This window comes from Myiozetetes cayanensis, unplaced genomic scaffold (assembly GCF_022539395.1).
Source record: "Myiozetetes cayanensis isolate MyiCay16 unplaced genomic scaffold, myiCay2020 scf17, whole genome shotgun sequence".
In the NCBI taxonomy this organism is placed as follows: Eukaryota; Metazoa; Chordata; class Aves; order Passeriformes; family Tyrannidae; genus Myiozetetes; species Myiozetetes cayanensis.
Window position 1 is genome coordinate 14,831,598 of NW_026087378.1, and position 16,699 is coordinate 14,848,296.

A 16,699-nucleotide genomic window follows, 5' to 3' on the forward strand; every position below is an offset into this window, starting at 1 on the left:
GTCCTCATCCAGGTAAGCCTCAGGTGCTAAACCTCTAAGGAGTCCTGGGGGAAAGGTCTTGAGCATTACACCAAGTGCTGATGGCAGTCTTTGCTTCGAAGATTTTCACTTCCCATGACTCTGAATCCAGCCAGGGAGAAGATCCACAGTGGGGAATCTGTGTCTGACAGCGGGCAGATGGGGACAGGGGCTGGCACAGAAAGCTGCCTCTGGTGACTTGCCAGTGAGTCCCAGGAGGCAGCAGAGCCTCAGGTCTGTGTGCCCAGGCAGTATTTGGGTGGGGGGAGTGAATAACCACAGGATGGAGCAGGGTGTTGTGGAGGGGAAGAGTGGGAGCATGGTGGGAGAGAGAGCCCCTTATCTGCTTCCTCGTGGCCCTGGCTGCTTCCTTCCATCTCTGCACCAGGACCTTCCCATGCCCACCAGCCCCCAGCAGCCCTTCCATAGCCCAGTCTGCAGGGGTGTGTTCCTCCTTTCTACCTTCTTTAAGAGAAACCTGCTCTAATGCAAATCCTTTCTCATTCTCCCTCCCACCTGCCTTCCTCCCCTTTCCCCACCAAACTCAGAAACAACCCTTTCTTTTTGGAGCAGGACCTGGGCCATAAAAAGTGGCTGTGGAGCCACCTGGGTCCCCTGGGGATTGTCACAGTTCCCCTGAGGAGAACCCAACCATTGCCACAGGTTGGTGCCAGGGGCCACTGGGGCAGGCAGTGCCTGTGCCCCCCACGGGCCCTCCGGGCTGCGAGGGGTTAATGCACAGTGGGCTTTGCAGGAGCAGAGATGGAGGATCAGCCTTCAGAGGGGAAAGGCTGACAACAAACCCGGCTGGCTCTGGCTCAGCAGCCACGAGGAGCAGGGCTCCCTGCAAGCTGTTTCCATTTCTTATAAATGCCTCTTTTACAGAAAGGAAGTTTGGTCGAAGCACATGCAGGAGAATGAATGTCAGAAATGTTGAAACGGTGCCCAGCTGGCATGATGTAATCCCAGTGAGCGCTCTGATCTGCAGGCTACAATAAATATATCCTGGGATGGGCCATTTACAGTTTCCTGGAATTGGAAAGACCTATCTCAGGGCCCAAAATCATTCCAGTTCTCCCCACTGATGACATGGTGAATTTTTAAACTAAACCCACATGAGGTTCTGGGCTTGTTTTGGTGGGAATGAAGGAAATTCCAAGAACTTGTCTTGTGTCTTTGGACTTTCCCTGCTCCTTAATTTCCTCTCCACCTTGCAGGAAGACACAGAGCTGTCATGACTGATTTGCTGAGGGAAGTCCTGTGAGCTGCAGGCACCTGGCAGCTGTGATGATTTTGCTAATGAGGGTGCAGACCTACAGTAACCTGAGCCTCCCTGAAAAGGCCAGAGAGGCTCAGGCCTCTCCTGGTGCACTTGGGTCTCTCCTCAGGGCACAGTGGGGCTTTGCTGACCTGGGGTGTCCTGGGGTTGTGACATCCTGGCCAGGAACCCCCCTGAGGCCAAAAGGAGAGTCTGTTTATTTTACATTGCTGGAGTGTCACTGATGGAGCTGGGGCTGAGATTAGCAGAAAAAGGGTAAGTTGTGTCTTACAGCTGGCTGGGTTTCTTTTGCCCTTGTGGTATCTGTGTGAAGGTGGGAATGGACCTCCCTGCCAGCCATCTGCAGAGCCAGGGGGACAAGCAGCACACGTGGTGGGCAAGGCTGGCTGTGCTTCTTGTCTGGCTCCTGCCTTGGAGGGTTTGCTCCATCCTGGACTGCTCAGAAAACGTGCCAGACTTCCCAGCTGTGGGAAGGGCAGGGCAGTGCCTGTGGCAGCCTGGTGCTGTGCCTCCAGCCCTTTGCAGGGGCAGGCAGGGGGCTGGGGGCTCCTGGGGACCCTCCTGCCCTCACCCAGCCCTGCCCTCCAGCAGCCCAGGTGTCTGTGAGCACGAGGCAGGGAGAGCCTGGGAACTCACTGTAGGTCTCCAGGGAAAGTCACCTGGGTGTGGAGGCCGCAGTGATCTGAGGGTGTTTCACCTCTGCTTTGCCAAGGGAAGGACGTCCAGAAGCCCTGCTTTGTTTGAAATGCTCTGTCCTGTCCTTGTGCAAAGGGGCTGCCAAAAAGGAAGCTCTGACAGACACTGAGAAGCTGCTGGGCCGGTCACGTTTGTGCCACGAGGATCCTGGAGATGTTGAGAGCAGGCAGGACAAGGTGCCTTGTCCCCTGCTGGGACAGACCCTGCCGGTGTGCAGCAGGATGAGACCCCGGGCTGGGCACAATAACATGTTATTGATTGGCTTTTAACCTTGATGCAAAGTGCCAGCATCTCTGTCCCGGTGCAGACCACAGGAGAACAGCAGCCATGCTGGAGAATAACACCCTTTACATGAGCAAGAGGCAGATTTGGTGCTTGAAGGGATGGGTGCTCCTGCTCCTGTCCTGCTGGGGTCAGAGTGGGCACAGCTGTTGCTCCTGAGTGTTGTTTTCTGGATGCTTTCAAAGGGGATACTGAAAGTGTTGTTTGCACATCCTTCCCCCAAAAAAAGAAAGGTGTGCTGCAAAAAGCATTTAGTGTGAAGGAACGGGGGACCCATTGGGCAGCACCCACCTGGGGGACCCTGGGGAGGGGACACCTTGCAAGGACCAGCTGTCCCCCATGATGCCTTGTTCAAACTCATCACCTTCCCCTGTTTGGTGGGAGTGATTGCTTCCAAAAGCAGCACAGATTTTTTTATTATTATTATTTTTTTTAACATTCCCTGATGTCCCAGTGGAGACCCCTCAGCCAGCTGTGGCTGAAATCTCAGAGCAGAGGTTTTCTGCCCTCCACCCATCTTTATTTTTTGTGTCCCCCTCTCATTTTTTTTTTTGTGTTTCCCCTCCCATTTTGTTTTGGGGGGGGGGGTGTCCCCCTCATTTTTTTTTTGTGTACGTGTGTCCCCCTTTTTTTTGTGACCGCTTCCCCCCTTTTTTTCCTCCATTTTCATCGCCTCCATTTCTTTTGCCCCTCTTCTTTTTTTTTTTTTTTTTTGATCCCTTTTGCCCTCCTTTTTTACCCCTTTTTTTATTTGAGCCCTTTCTTTCCCCCTCCCCTTAATTTTCGGTTGGCCGTTGTCTGCGTGCTGCTGTTCCTCTGTTTCTGCGGGGCGGTGCGGGCCGGTCCCCCCTCCCCATCCCCCGCTCCCTTCCCCAGTTTCGGTTTCCCGCGGGAGCGGCGGCGCCGGGGCCGCTTCCCGGAATCGGCGATGCCTCTCTCGGCCGCGCGAGGGCGCCGGGGAGCCGTCCCGGGAATGGCCGGGAATTCCAAGGGCCCCGCCGGGAAATCCCCCTGGGCACCGGGAATTCCCTCCCGGCACCGGGAAATCCCCCCCGGCACCGGGGCTGCTCCTGCCGTGACCCCCGAGGCGGCTCCGACCCCAGCCCGACCCGCTGCCCACCCGGGAGAGACTCAAGGGCGAAGCAGAACTGCTGCCTGGGATGAGTAATAACGCCCACCGGGTCAATTAAATTGTAAAAGGGAAGTACTAAAGGTTAATTAAAGTTAGGGGGTTGTTTTATGTTAAGGATATGCTGTTTTCCCCATAGAATATATGCTATATTCTATGATATAGATATATTTAAAATAAAAAAGATATACAATATATAAAAATGTATATAGTCTAGAACTCCCCGGAAAATTAGCATATACTGTATATGTAATATGTTATATGCAAAATATAATATATAATGATATCATACATAGTCCAGCATATATTTATATTACATTTTTTTTTTCCCTGGGCATGCTAGAAAGGATGGTTCTTTTGAACTTTTCATATAAACTGGCAGTGAATCCTGAAGTCCAGCTGGAGCAGTTCCCACCAGAAGCCGGATCCAGGTGGGTGGGCAGGTCTGGGGGCGCAGTGACCCAGCCAGAGCTCCCCGCTCCTGGCGAGTTCAAAGTTCCTTTTCTCGGCGGCCCTGAGCTCCTTTTTGAGCTCGTTTGTTGTTGCTGACTCGTGCACAGACGGCGCCTGGTTCGTCTCCTCTCTCTGCGGTTTCCTCCCTCCCGATCAGTCGCTGCACACCCGTTTGTCCTCGCTGTTCCCGTGTTTCCCAGGGCCCTTCCCTTTCTCCTCCCCTCGGCCCCTCTGAAGTGCAGGCACTGAATCCAAGCAAACCCGACCCGGGACCTTTCCCGGGAGCGCTGGCCTGGATTTCAGTGCTGTGATCGGGCTGTCCCGATCCGCAGGTGTCCTGTGCTCCAGGCACGGACTGTCCCGCTGGCACATCCCGCTGAATCCCGAGGCCCAGGGCGGGCCGTGCCCACCCGGCTGGCACCGGGGAAGGGATTGCTGAGCACGGAGGGGCTCGGGCTCAGCCCGGGGGTCGGAGCCCCTCTGAAAGGGGCCTCTCGAGTGGGAGCAGCTCCGCACACCACGGGGAGAGCCCTGCCCGCGATTCTCCCTGCCCCGGAGCTCCCCCGGCAGAGCCGTCATCCAGCATTTCTGGTCTCCTATTGCCACCTGGTGCCCGCCGCCTGCTCCCGCTGCCGCTGCCGCTGCCGTGCGGGGCCGCTCCCGCTCCCGCTGCCGCTGCCGTGCGGGGCCGCGGGCACGGGACAGTGTCTGATGGATCAACGCCCGCACAAAGAACTTACAAACAACAGTTTCGCTGATTAATCCTTGTTTCAGCAGCAACTGTGCCTCCTCCCCTCATCTTACGGAGCTGAGATGAAAATCCGTATTTTTCCTTAATAAAATTTGGATAGTGCAGAAAACACTGGAAAAATCAGTATTGATGTGGCAGGAAAATGTTTTGTTTCTGTGTCTGTTCTGCTGTCACAGGATTCTCACCCGTGTTCAGCCGGGGTCCATGGGGATGCCCCCGAAGAAGGAGCAGGGACTGGCATGTTGTATCAGGACCTGTCTGACCCAGGAATTGAATCAAACCTTGGCATCACCGTGACTGACAAGTGCCTTGCTAAGCTGCTCAGCTTCTTTTTTCACCGTGTCAAAACTGGTAAGTTTTTCAAGAAGCTTTTTCTGTGATTAAAAGGGCACGGGAGGAACCTGCCTCCCTCTCTGACCAAAAATCGCTTCTCGATTTGGTTCTCACTTCTTTCTCTTATATTTGAAACTTTTCTTTTTTTAAGAATTAATTTATGCTGGGATATTTATAGCAAGAAATGTGCAAGCTCAGCTCTGTCATGGGGGGGGGCACCTTAATGAGCTCTCGGGTTTTTAATTCATGCATCATTACAAATATCTTCCAGCAATACACTTGCACACTCACCTGAAGGATCCAATTCCCCGACTGTCAGAGGTTTTACAATAACTAGATTTGCTGAAGTGTGGGAATAGTATGGAAGAAATTTTGGGGGAAGGGGAAAGTCACAGACAAACATTTATTCACTTTACTAGAACTAGTAAAGATACAGAACAAATATTTTCTCCAAGATACAGATAGCTATAAAATGTAGTATAATTTAGTTGACACAACAGAAATAAAGTCATACCGCTCTAAACACTCCTATCCATTAACTTTTTAAAAAAGGCATTAATTCTCTAAGTGGCATATGTTCATATCCTCACAAATCTTTAATTGTCAAGTTTATGCTGATCTGCCAAAGCTGCAGGAAGGGTGAAATCTCAGGGCGAGTTTCTCAGTGCTTGTGGAAGGATTTGGACAGTGCTGAGGAGGCTGCATCGGGGAGATCCCACCTGTGTCAGTGCAATGTTCTCCTGCTCCCTGCTGGTGACAGACACGTGTGTACACAGTGTAAAGGGAGGCTCAGGCAGAGCTCAGGAGCTGGATATCGTGTGTGATTTTGCAGCTGGCTTCAGGGGAGGGGCAAAGCCAGCTCGGTGCCAGAAATGATTTGCTCGTACCATTATATTGATTAATTCTCTTTGCTGTGGATGGATACCACTGTTTTTTCCAGTGTATTTTCCCAGTGCAGCCACACCAGGTCTCTGAGCTGAAGTCCCTGTTTCAGCAGCATCAGTTGTGTACTGGTTTAATGGTCCATACGTGGGCTCTTGCTCTTCCAGACATGAACAATAAGGAGGTTATGCACGACCAGCAAAACTTTCCAGTAGAAATCTGACTTTAAACCTGCCAAGTTAGAAGCTCCCCAGCCCATATCACTGGAATCCATGCCGTGCCCCCCACAGCCTGCTGGTAAGGCAAGGCAAAGGGAACATGTCCCCCTCACACCCTGTGTACGGGCGGTCGATGGCGCAGTGTGTGACCCCGGGGCCAGGCGATGGCCGGGTGAGGTGAGAGCCACCCACAGTCATTCCCCCTGGGGCTGCTCAGAAAGAAACTTTCCATGAGCAACCCAAAGGTTTTATGCCTAGTCAGATCCTTCTGAAATCCCCTGCATGATTTGTTTTAGGAAGCATTTAAGTTTTCATCTCGAACCCACAAATTCCATTTCACCACCAACACCTTGAGATGCCAAACACAAACCAGTGCAGTACTGATGAAGCTGAAGGTGTGCCCTGCCAGATTTTAACACAAAGGAGGAGTACTACTTTAATAATTAAACATTTTACTGCTCATGTAAATTTACAGCCATTTTAGAAACTTCTGACTCTATGCTCTCGTGGGTTTTAATGCTTTTTGGATGAATGTCATCAGCTTTCTTATAAATATTGTTGCATTCCTTCTTTCTGTATCACATTTCCCCTGAAAAACCAATCAAGAAAATGAAATTGATTAATATTTAATCACTACTTAGAGCTTTTTCATCTCAAAATCATTTTATGAATGATAATGATTTTCCTTAAATTTGCTGAACACACATATGAATCCCTAAGTCAGAGGTGGAGCAAGGGGAAGACTAGAACAAGGGAAGGGCATAAACATGAAATAATGCCAGGATTTATTCTTCCGTGCATTAAAACCAAGCCAGTACAAGAATTAGTCCCTTTTGTAGACAGAAGGGCTCGTTTATGAATTATAGATCACATTTTGTTACATCTCTGCTGTGGGATCTCTGGCAGACAATGAATAAATTCCTACCTCTCTTGCCAGGCTTGGAGTGAGAAATTGCTTCAGTCTTTCAAAATTTTGGAAAAAAACACTGAATTTTTTCATAGCTGGATTAGTTTTCAGCCGTTCTGTTCCTTCAAAGATTGTGCTGATGCATTTCACATCCTAAGACAGGATGAGGATGAAGAATTAGCAAAACTGAGGTACGAGAATTTGTAACCGTGAGCTACAATAAGTTTATTAGAAATCATTGGGGGTGATGCCCAACTGCCTGGGTGACAAATTCATTCTTGCTGACTTTTGGGCTCGAGTTTGCAAGCGACTTGGATAAGTGTGTGCATTTATCTGATGTGCATACTTATTTACTCTGGAGACAGAAACCTGGCAAAGTATCTGCTGCTGTGTGTCTTGTAATGTCCAGATGGACCATCTCATTGTCTAATGCCTCCGTCCTTCCCCTCCTGCAGCCATCAGAAAGCCAGTCTGATTTCTCACATCTGCTCGTGTCTCTCGAACACAGGAGAAAGCAAATAAATGAAGGGGAAGGTTCTGCAAACAGAAACTGTGCAACAGCTGGCACCTGTGTGCCAGGAGAGATGGGGACAACGGCCACCCTCTCATTACCCGGCCCTTGTCCCGTCCCAGGTGTGGCCACGCCTGTCCTCTGCCACAAAAGGGGAGCTGGCTTTGCTTTCCCAGCCCCTGTGGTCTGGACAAGGCCAGCAGAAGGGGGAGGAGGGATGTGGATGGGAGCCAAGCAAAGAGGGATGATGGTCACACTCACCAGTGTGGACTTGTTCAGGAAGAGATCAGCTAAACTCCCAAAGAAGGACAGGACACGACCGTCAGTGGAAGGAAACAGACTGAAGTGTCACAGGAGGAGAAAATGATGAAAAAGGAAGAAAAAACTAATCATGGAGGATGAGAGGAAATGCAGCAGCTGCTGAAGGTGCCTGTGACGCTCTCGACCAGTGCGTGGTCCCCTGGAGCTGTGAGGTGAGTCACTCTGGATTGCGGGGTCAGTAAGATCGTTCCTCCCACAGCCTCGCTTGGGAAGCCACGGCACTTCTGCTGCTGAGCAGCAAACTCAGACATCGAGGAATTCTCTGTCACCTCTGGCTCCAAAGCACTGGAGAGAGGGAAGCAGCTCAGCTCCCCAGAGCAAAGCTGGGCACTGGCACAGTGAGCACCTCCAGGGACCTCCTCAGGGGCAGGGACCGGTGAGCTGCCAGAACCGGGCACTGATTCTGGGTCAAAACCTGAGAGTTAAAGCCAGCCCAAGCCCCAGGGCAGAGAGCTTATCCAGGCAGGATCCAGAGAGAAGTGACAGAGCTGGGAACTTTACTTCTAGTTTGCAAGGAATGGGCTGGATTTGATACCAAGAAACTCCCATCCTCCTGTACTAGCTTAGGGCACAAATGGGAATTATCCTGCCCCGTCAATAAATTAATGACTCAGGTTGCATTCTTAGCAGTAGCCATCTGGCCACGCTATTAGCTCAAAGAGTTCTGTGCTGGGCTGTGATTTGGGGAAACCAAGATTCTCGTTTGTGCACAGCAGAGAAAAAGCCCTCATTAACAGCCTGTGCAGGACCAGGGAGGTGCTTAAAGTCATCTTACAAAGAAAACCTGAGAGAGGACAGGAGAAATTTACTGGAGATGGAAAAGAAGATGGCAAATCCACAAAGGGGAGTTGGATCTCTAAGACAGAGCCTGTTCATGGGCACCCTGTCTGTGGTGTCCTGTTCAGGGGACATTAACACCATCCTTCAGAAAGATGAGGTAATACAAGCACTCAACCCCCTTCCTGGTGGGAAGGATTTCAAAAGCCTTTTCTAGAAGTAGACTTTTTGCAGACACAGAAGCAAGAAGTGTGATCAAGTTTTCTCTTTCCTTTTTAGCTGTCTTTTGTTCAAAAACTAGTTCAGAAAATCCCTCCATGTCTGCCCTGCAGGAGATTTACAAAAACATACAAGAAGAGTTGCTGTCCTTTTAAATTACAGCATCTTTTTTGACTCATCATTTGCTTGGTTTTAATAATGTTTTATATATAACATTTTATATCTTACAATATCATTTTATATCTTATAATAGCTACACTTAATAATTTACTCTTAAATACAAATAGAGTATTTTAGGAGATAACAATTTAAAAACTACCTCAATTTTCAATGAAGAAATTTATGAAAATGTTAATTTTATTTAAAAAACCCTTTTACTTACATTTATATTGTCTGGAGTTTCAATCCTCTGATTCTGAAAAATAACATTAATTCAGACTTTCAAATATCATCTTCATTAATGCTGATAAAATATAATATTACATAGATTGTTTGACTTTCAAAGGAAGTTAAATAAGTTAAATAAATAAGAACAAGAGGATTCAGTATATCAAATTTTAGACTAGAAAGATGGAAATGGAATTTACCTGAATGTCCTTTGCCATTACCTCCTGCATTTGCTGTAGAAGTGTCAGTAACTCAGCCATGCTGCTCATCTGGGAAGCAGCAGAGATGCCTGCAGCCAGCAAGACAAGGTAGAGATGGGTTTTCATCCTCTCGATGTGCTCAGAGAACCTCTAAGTAGTTCTGGACCAGTCCACCAGTCCTCTACCAGTTTATGGTCTCTACAAGGAAATAGCACTTTAGGTTGATTTGGGAAACTGATTGAATTAAAAAAAAAAAAAAAAAGGCCATATGTTGAGACTTTCTGGAAGGGAGAGGTTCCAGTAAATTGGGTGTCTAACCCTGAGACACTCTCCTTACCCAATCAGCATTTCCATGGAAAGAAATCTGTAAATATCTGGCTTTTCAACTTGAGAGTCAGGAAAGCATAGAATGACCCAAAGCATGACCAAGCAGTTGCCACCTCCATAGCACTTCTCTAGAAATCACAGCTTCTTTGGCCACGGCAGGGGATTGTCTGAGAAACAGTAGGAAAAAGATTGGGATAAGGAAAAAAAAACAAAAACACCAAAACCCCACAGAAAATCTGTGGCTCACTGCGTAGAAAGGGAAAACTACAGCATTTGTGCAATACTTGTGGCAAAATTTTGACAAAATGTAGGCATTCTGTAAGAGTTAATTAATTTACAGCAGGAGAAGCCACTGCCCTGGAGTGACAGGGTGGTCCCAGGGCTGGGCACAGCAAAGTGGCCCCTTTTGGGTGGGAAACAAGGGATGCAGGGTGTCCTGAGCGAGTTAGCCCTGAGCCCATGGGCACAGCTGGTGCCACAGAGTTGATTTGGTGCCAGGACAGTGGTCCCCTTACTGCCCCACTCAGTGGCCAGCAGCTGGCAGGGGGACAGGTTTGTGAGGGTCACGTCTAAGGTCTTCACTCTCTGAGGGCACCATGGGGTGTTACCTGGCCAGATCAGCCAGTGATTTGTGCTTCCCACCTTCCTGGAAGCTGGAAAAACTCCTGTTTTATTTCCTTTAAAAAGCCTGGGTTTATTTTACAGAGATGAGGGCAGTGGCTGGAGTGCAGCCCCGTGTGTGCTGGGCAGGAGCAGATCCGCTGGCTCGTGGGGCCTGATGCCACAGCACCTATCAGTAAGTGCCTCGATATCTCAGTACTTTGAATTGGGGAAGTCAAAAGTCACTGGTGGTTATGTGGCTTAGCTCAAGCTCATCTGAGAGCTGGCTGCTGCCCTCTGCACTGTACCTGTGTGTCATCTCCAACACCCTTCATGCTTATCTGCAGAACTTTCTCATCACACAGCTCTGGGGACTGTGTCCTTGTGGGAATGTGACAAGTAGCAAAGAGGAAGTCTTTTACAGTGAGGAGGTAAAGCACTGGCACAGATTATCAGGGAAAGCTGTGGCTGCCCCATCCCTGGAATTGTCCACGGCCAGGTTGGATGGGGCTTGGAGCAACCTGGGATAGTGAAAGGTGTTCCTGCCACGGCAGGGGGGTGAAACTGGATGGTCTTTCGGGTCTCTTCCAACTCAAACCATTCTATGGTCTCCACACCAGTGCTTACAAGCCATACAAATGAAAATAATAAGCCCTGCTCTTGGCTCACTCTGTTTTTGATGGTTTACAGTTGTTTCTTTTGTCTCCCTCAAACTCACACTGATTTTTCAGGCAAAGCCTCCTCTTCCCCTTGGCTGGGACGTGGGCTATACCTGCCAGCCAGGCTGAACTTCAACCCTACCATTAGAGATCTCTGTGGGCAGCTCGGTTTTGACTCAAGGTTGGTTGGAAAATCCCACTTTTGTCACCTTTTCCTTGGCTGACAGTTGGCCCATTCCATACCAGGGTGGTTCCTGTCCCCACTGGGAGGGATTGCCTGTGGGGCCGAGGCCACTACCATGTCCCCCACCTCAGGTCTCCCTGTCCTGGGGCCCCTCGGCACAGAGAGCACATCTGTCTCCAATTCCATTCCTGGCCACCACAATTGCCAACAGATTTTGTCTCAGGCCTTTTTGGAAAATGCACTTGGCATTTGCAGCCACTTCTGCAGAATCCTATCTCTGTCCCTGAACTTCACATGAACTGCATGACTCTTTCTTTTCCCTTGACAAACTTTGCAGGAGGTAATTCCCAGTCCCCAAGAGTTCATGAGAATTTTGGTGATGTGCAGCAGCAGCATGAGCTGGTCTTTCAGCAGGGTTTTACCCAGCTCCAAAGGGACAAGATTGGTCCTTCACCACCATTTTACGACTCTCTCTTCTTGTATCATATTCCAAAATCACTGCACTTTGAAATCCAGGGATTTTTGCTCTTCCCCTTCACTTTTTCTCCCTCTTCTGCCTCAGATAGCATGACTGCTCTGTGCCTGTTTTTCTCTCTAAGCTGGCTCAGTGCCCCCCCACAAACCATAGCCCCATATTCCAGCCCCAGGTTCGTTATTGTTCAGATGCTTTGGGGTTCTGTTTTTCACTTGAATGCAGGGTTAAGAAGCTGAAGGATGATGTAAAAAATATAGGGCAATGTAAGCAACAGGTCCTGACCTTGATTCTGTACACCTTTGATAGCTGTAATTCTGGAACTTGTCTGATCATGAGCATAGGCAGAGTGAAGGCACCACAAACATGGATAGAATTGGTAGGAATGGGAATAAGAGTAAGCAGAGAAAGTATTTCAGAAGAAACTCTGGAGACTGTAGTAAAAGACAGCAAGTGGAAATCCTAACTGCTGGATTTATCCAAAGTGTCTCTGATTTTTAAATGATCAGGAGAATGGAAGTGAACAAATAATCTAATTAATCAGTGAATTCATGGCTTTTGATTCTAATGAAAAAGGTATTTCAGTAAGAGTTAGGTGTGATAAGTGTTCATGTTGCAGCTGATTTAGGAATATTATTGAAAAAACGAATCAGATGATGCTACAAGTGTGAAAACAAAGTTATCCTAAAAGCTGTGCAAGGTGCTGCTGATGCCAGCAGGGATCAACCTGGGCAAGGGCTTCTTTGCATCACACAATGGCGATGATTCCTGCAGGCATGTGGCTGCGTTAGCTTGATAAACTTAGCAAGTGCCTTGTAAGAACTGAGATGCAACTGCTACAGGAGCTGGTTTTGCTCTCCAATCTAGGTAAGTGTGAAGTTACAATGCTCAGATGAGGGTTCCTTACTGGTGCAAGTCCAACAGGCAGCACGGCTGGGGGGCAGCATCCTGCGCCTCTCTAACCTGCCAAGCCCAAGAAAATGGACATTTCTGAAAACCAGGGAACATCTCCTGCAGAGATGCTCTGGAATACTTTCTCTCAGTGGTTATGTTCCAATATTTTGTGCTGGGAGCTTAGTTTAAAGCAATCCAGTTGAAACAGAGCTTTCTCCTATGCTGGCAAATTTTCTGATGCCCAAACTCCCCATCTCCTGGAGCTGTAGAAAGTGTGTTACCCTTTGGTGATACTTTCACTTCTAACAGACAGCAGTGGAGAGAAGCCAAGTGAGTGCAAAAAGCAGGTCACTAACAGGGAGTCATATTCACCATATTTAAGAAATAAATCCTTGGCCTTTTGCTGCCTTGCAGCAGCACGTGGCCCCTGAGAAGGTGGCTGCTGCAGCAAGGTACATGTGCATGTGCAAATCCAGGCTGGATGCTCCAGCAGCGAGCAGAATTCCTGCTCCCAGCAATGGAGAGTGAAGACAAACACCTGGACCTCGTTCTTGTATCCCATAGTGCTGCTCCTGCAGCCCCTCTGACACAAAACTGCCCCAGTGCTTGTTCAAAGGCCAGTCCCAAGCCAGGGGAATTGTGAAATTTAGTAAACCCTGATTTTGACCTAAATTACATGAAATAAACCCCTTTCCTGGGAAACAGGTTGTTAGGAGGAGTTTTGTTTACAGTTCCATGACATTCCATAGGAGTCACTGATTTCTGGAAATCTGAAATACATGCCACATCTGACCAGTTCTTTCACAGCTCCCATCTAGTGCTGTCACTGCCCCCAGTGGGACTCTGTCAGATCCCATCTCAGAGCAGCTTGGCCGAGCCTCTGCACAAAATGAGATGCTTCCTATAGAGAAAAATGAAGGCAGATGAGAAGAGGAAATACAGGGAAAGGAAGGCAATCCAGAGGAGAGAGCTGTTGCTCCAGACTCAGCCAAAACTGATTGAAATGTGGATGCCATTTGCTGCTCACTCCCTGCCCAGGGCTACGCAAAGGCACGACTGCTGGCTGGCCCAGGCTGTATTAGGAAGCTTTTCAGCATCATGGGAAAGGTCAGTGGGAATGGTAGCCAGAATAGTTTTAAAAACCCCTGAACCCATTCTGGGTGAGCAGTGCTGTCCCCACTGTAGGTACAGCACACTGGAACTCCCACTTTTAACAGGCTTTAGCATGCTTTGGAAGGAAAGGTGAGTTCTTAGCATGACCTGGGATAATATTACAGTCACTCAGCAATGGTTGGTTGAAAGGGGTTTGTCTTGATTAAGGTTATAGAGTTTCTGCAAACAGTGTGGTAAAATGCTGACTTTGCTGCTACTTTTCCGTTTTATGCAGAAAGCAGAAGTGCAACATAACATAATAGAAAAACATGATGCTTTCCAGCCTTGCCTCAATGTTAGCAGCTGTGCATCGTTTCCAGTTACTTGTGAAAGCTGACATTCAAGTACTTAATGCCTCCTGTGTGGGGGGCAGTTTCCCCGGCTTCCTGCATGGCCCAGGATGCGCTGTCAGCTCCCTGGGAGCCGTGTCAGGAGGGAACATCTGTTTAGAGAGGCACCTCCTCACGTCTGCTCTTTCAGAAGTCATCGCTCCGCTCTTGTCTCGTCTTGCTAAACCTCCGGCCGTGACTAAGGGCCTGGCCTTGGCCTGTGGGACAGTGTCTTCCCTGTTTCCTCTGCACCACTCGGTGTTTGACTTTGTTGGCTTGCAGACTGGCTGGGTTAGCCACTGTCACTCCGCTAACACCAGTGTCTGGATGAATCCTGGCTTTTCTCAGGCACCAGGATGGGAATCTCTTTGCTGTGCACCCTTCCGTTTCCTGTAAGATTTTGTCCATCTGTTACAATCTGATGGTTCCTTGGCCATAATTAGCTCAATTACTTAATCCTGTTGTTTATTTCGTTAGTGAGGGTCCATGACCTCCCAGAAATATATCTGGGCCAAGTACTTTGCTTTAAAACTTACACAATGTCTGGCTGGGCAGGTCCTCAAACTACTTCATGCCCCAAAAGCCAGCTCAGTGAATCCAGTGCATTTCATTTGGAATTCAGTGCGTGCTTCCATACATTAGCATAAGTGTTGTTTTCCTTGAACACTTCAGATTTTAAAAAAAAAGTAGTATTTTTATTTAGGAAAAGTAACTTGTAGATATATTCTTCATGAAAAATACAGCTTAAGGCAATCCTGAGGGGAAAAACCCCAAATCCAGCCTAAATTAGACATCCTTTGCTACCACCATTGTTTCTCTTTGATAATTACTATAACCATATTTCTGTGGCAATAACCCAGAGACCTGCCTAAGGTTTTGTTTTGGCCTGTCACTGGGCCAACAAACACTATTTTCTTGCTCTTTGCTTCAAAATTTGAAGATACCATGGGTATTAAAATAAACACAACTGCTCTCACACTAAATATATTAAATAAACAGAGAACATGTATCATGCAGGTATACTGCTCTGCAATTATATTGTGGAATTTCATGTAAGCACATTGTTTCCAAACTTAATTATTCACATATTTAAAAGATAGCCTTCTCTCCTTTTTTTCCTCCTGCCTTCAGAAAATACATATTTGACAATTTTGTAAGTGCCTGCTGGAGTGCACATCAATGGATCTGCCTCTTAATCTCTATTTTTTTAATTTCACTCACACAGCCTTGACTTACCCTCTAAATATTATAGTGCACAAACACCACAATAGAATTAATAATTTTAAGTTCTTTTATTTGTGATCATCTTGAACATTAAGACTCTGCAAATATAAAATTTCTCTATAAATTAAATAAATATGTTAATACCTGCAATAAGACATAAATACTAATAATACACATATGAGCCATTCATGTTAATGTTGGGCTGTCTCTTCGTGGTGCTGTTCCACCAGAAGCAGCTCTAGTGTTGGGTGGGAGGTGTCTGAGCCCCTGCAGTGTCAGCAGCACTGGGTGCAGTTCTCACACAGCTTTTGGAAGTACTTCCTGAAGCACTTCAGGACTCTCTGCTGGGACACCTCTGTCGTCAGACAGGATCTGTTCTCCTCAGGCTCCTGGAACAACGACAGTAACAACAGGTAATGGTGAAAATAAGAAGAGCATTTTGCTGGAAGCTGTCTGTGGTTGTGTGAGAGGGAGTGTCACCAGAAGGAAAGATAGGTCTGCATGAAGTACAGAGAGAAGGCACTTGAGTACTGGGAATACTTCCTTCTGGCTGACTTCACCCACTGAGATGTGGCCTGGGGCCTTTTCTTATTAATCTCCTGGCTAATGACAAGTTCCAGGGTTTGTCTGCAGGTGATGCACCTTTTAGAAAACTCTAACTTCCATCAAGACCCTATGAATTTCAGGTATTTTCTGTGAAACCTTTGCTGAGCAGCAACTGCAATGCTCAGCAGTGCAAAATTAGGAGTGTACAGAGATGGCATCAAAACGTTACCTTTAGTTGACCAGAATGCTGAGTTTCATGTTTTGAAAAAAAATGAGTGGTCCATTTACAGTAATTTCACTTTTTTACCTGGAGTGTTCCTGGGTAGGGGGGTTAGAACTTGATGATATTTAAGATCCCTTCCAACCCAAAACATTCCATGATGCTATGACTATAAATAATTGATGAGAAACTTACTGTATGTCCTTTATTTACAGCTGATATTATGTGATTCATGTTTTTCTCCAACAGAGCAATCCGTGTTCTCATTTGCTCCTCCTTAAAGGAAACTTTCAGCCCTTTAATGGTTCTTTTAAGTTGACAGGGAACATCGTTGTACTAAAAAAAACCAAAAAACAGCAAAATTGTATTCTGCAAAATGAGTTAACTTTTATCTTTCAGTAAATTCAATAACTATCTGCATGCACAGCAGAAACAGAAATTACCTATTATTTACTCTATTTCTGTACAATCAGAGAAGGAGTTACTTTTCTATGTTTTCTGGGGTTTGATAAAAAATCTAGAGTAGGAGAGGAAAGAAGCACATGACATTAAAAAAAAACTGTTACGAAGGAAAAATAAGGAAAAGAGTTGTAAAAGCAGATTAAAATCCATCGGGGTTGCAGTTTTATCAAAACTGCACTGGGTACCCTGAGGAGGTTGGATCTGCCAGCTGGCTCTCCCAGCTCCATCTCCACACAGAAGGACAGAACCACTGTACTCTTCTGTCTA